Here is a 3,560-nt window from a genome sequence, read left to right as displayed (position 1 = left end):
GCGTACGCAGGCGGCGAGTAGTTGTATGGAGGGTACTGCACGCCGGCGAAGGCGGGCGAGGGCATGCGCTGGGCCGGGTAGCCATGGGGCAAGGCGACATTAGGGTTGAACCCACCGTGTGCGTCCCCGTCGGCGTAGCCAGGCGACCCCCAGGGGCGCGTACTGCGCGTGGTTGCCGGGGGATTCATCATCCCCGCGCGAGCCGCCTCGGCCTCGGCCTGGTCAGCGGCAGCAGCGCCCGCAGCCGCGCGCGCCGCGTTGTCACCGGCCTTCTTGGCAAGGGCCCTGTTCTGCCGGTCGGCAGTGACGGCCTCCCGCCGCTGTACTTCCACCCTCCAGTTGGCGTTCGACATGCCCGGCGGCTTGGACGGCGGCGCCCTCGGCTTCCTCTGCTTCGGCTGGGCGACGGAGACGGTAGCGGTGGCCACGGCGCGGGGGACGGCGTACTTCTTCGGCGGCATGACGGGCGGCTGGGAGGCGAGCGGGAGGGAGAATGGCGGGAGGAAAGGGGCAAATGGGAGGGAAGTGGAGGAAAATCGGGAAGAAACGGCGGGAAGAGGCGCTCGACTCGCCGACAGGGCAGACCCACACGCCCCTTTTCGCTTGTGCCGGCGCCCCAGGCGCCCCCTAGGGCGCCGGGTTCTGCCTGGGTCCGCCGGCACCAATTTCGGCCCGAACCGGCGAAAACGGGCTTTTGGGGGGCGACTGGGCCGTTTTTTCGGCACCGGGGCGTAAAAAACGTCTGGGGAGGGCCTGTTGGGGACGCGGCTGGAGATGCTCTTAGGCTTGCTTGTGTTTGTGTTTGTTGCTAGATGGTTCTTCATGTTGGTCATGTTTGTGCGTTTCTCTATTTGGGCTTCCTGTCAAGCGCATGGTGTATCGTTTCGTTTTGTTAAAACTTGTAATAATACCATCGCAGCTACTGTTGGTTGTACCGAGAGCTATAAGCACGATGTGGATGTTTGCCTCTGCTTTATAAAGTTGGGGCCAGGAAAACCCCTATGACTCAAAAGAATTGTAAAAAGAAACTTAGTAACATGTGAGGCTCATAATTTAGTGCAAAAGACACATGCGCACTATTTGGTTCAATCGAGCAAACGAAGGTCTGAGCTACCCAAATGAAATGGGCACCAACCAACTCAACCTTATCCACTCTCCTCACAACACATGGTGGCATCCCTAGATCCTCTCATTTAACTGCACCCGCCATGGCGCTAGGCCTTCGGGAGGACAATGTTCTCGCCATCTCCCTACCCGCTAAAGGTCACCACTGCTATCTATCTCTCACATTGAATAGGTTTCCTGGCTCCTACACCTCCTGACGAGCATGACAAGTGCGCGTGCATCCTCGTAGACGTCGACTTTTGATCTGAGTTTGTGGTCGCACAACATCTTTGATCTAGAACCCACATATGTCTTGTTGTTGGCACCCTCGCCATTAGGCTCAATTGTCAGGGCAACAACATCAACAACCATGGCACCATGTGTGGCTCCTCCCTTGCTTACATGATCCACACAGCCATGGTCTACATTGGGATGACTAATGAGGGACGATTGTGTCGGTCGATCAACGATTCGCTGGAGTGACACTGGCCAGCACCTAGTCAAGAGCCCCATCACTCCAATCTCCTCACAAGTGACGACGCTACTGCCAGGTCTAGAGGCTAGTGCGGTGAAGTGATCTCTTCCTTTATACCACACGATCAACTACTTTTGAGAGGGCACCAGTGGACATGAAGGTCGACAATGTCGTCTTAAAGTGATTGTACGCATGTGGTTTTGGTAATTAAAGGTAATCCATATGGATTAATGATTTCTTGAGTTATATATAAAGATATGTTTCATAGATGATGCATGAAATGTATTGGATGAGTGAAGATGTCATCAACACCAAGATATGCATCAAGATCATTGGGGTTAAGATATGAATGCATCATAATCAACAAGAAGCAAATGCAATCGATTTTGTAGTTTCAAGATCTTGAAAGAATGAAGAATAATTCAGGACCTGGCATCAAGATAAGGTCATGGTGTTATCATGAGTTGAGTGATGAGTAGTCAAGTCTTGGTGTAGGGGATTCAATTGAATAATCATTGTGCATCTCAAGTAGTTGTGTTAGAGCATGAATAATTTAGTGATGATCAAAATGATGCCAAGGTGAAACTCAATATGATCACGAAATCAATATAGGGCACGATGTTAATGTGTTGTTCTTCATCCGACTGGACTATTTGCCCCCCTAGGCCCAACTATTCAGTTGCGGTACCACATCTAACTGGATGATGTTAAGGACTAGAAGTATCTGAGATCCTCTCTTATTCTGCCCCTAGTTCAGATTGTCTAAGCCCTGATGCTCAAGCGATAGAAGGTATGGATGATTCTCGATGTCATTTCTAATAGAGCTTTCGTTTCGGTTAGTGTCCCCGGGGCGCTTTTCCTTGATACAAACTGTCCTGGCCTCCTGAGTGATGCCTGGATAGTCTGACCCTGGGTTTTCAACTACGTTTGAACCCGTTGAGTAGGAATTGGCCTTCCAACAATTACATATATATATATATATATATATATATATATATATATATATATATATATATATATATATATATATATATATATATATGGACATTCCAGGACATTTGACCCATACTGTTGGGGCCTTGTGCTTTGATGTCATGTTGAATGCATTTAACTGAGTTGGGATAATGAAGCATGTGGATTGTATTCTAAATGGTCTTCCAACAGTGATATACCGTGTAGGATCCAGCGGCATGTTAAGTAGTTGTGAATTGCCCTTTGTGAACTAATCCATGTCTTATGTGTTTGGTATGATTTTGTGGGTTAAGTGAAACTCATGGACTTGCATCAGAATGGAGTTTTTATATACGCCATGTGAGGATGATATCAAGTGAAGATGATCATCAAGATAGACATGTGCATATTCAAGTTAAGCTTACACTACTAGGGAAAAGCCTATACACATAATCTTAGCAGCAGCGCGGCTCAAAAAGGAGCGCTGTTGCTAATTAGTAGTAGAGCGTGTGCGGGAAACATGCTGCTGATAAGTTTTTAGCAGTAGCGCGCTCGGTGTAAACCACGCTGCTACAAATATTGACCGGCGGTGTTCACCTAACTCCATTTCGCAGTAGCACGGTGTCGCGAACCGCGCTACTGCTACGGATGTAGTAGTAGCGCGCTTTTTCTGAGATCGCTGCTGCTAAATTTCAAATTGGCACACTTTTTTGTCCCTGTTAGCAGTAGCGTCGTCGCCCAAAGTGCGCTGCTGCTAATTCCTTAGCTGCAGCGCGTTTTAGCTCCCGCGCTACTGCTAACCCGCACCAACCCACCACCTTTTCCCCACCCGTCCCTCCCCTCCCCCTCCTCTCTTCCCTTCCCCCTACCTCCCCCACATGCTCCCACTCTCACTCTTCTTCTTCCTCAATACTTCTCCCCCATTACTCTCTCTCTTCTATCCACCTTTCTCTCTCTTCATTACTCCTACCTAACTACACCACCTCCATTAATGCATCTCCTTTCTCTTTTTCCTTTCCCCTCCACTAGT

Source organism: Triticum dicoccoides, chromosome 3B (assembly GCF_002162155.2).
Source record: "Triticum dicoccoides isolate Atlit2015 ecotype Zavitan chromosome 3B, WEW_v2.0, whole genome shotgun sequence".
In the NCBI taxonomy this organism is placed as follows: Eukaryota; Viridiplantae; Streptophyta; class Magnoliopsida; order Poales; family Poaceae; genus Triticum; species Triticum dicoccoides.
The sequence above is the reverse complement of the archived record's forward strand: the minus strand, read 5'-3'. Positions refer to the sequence as shown.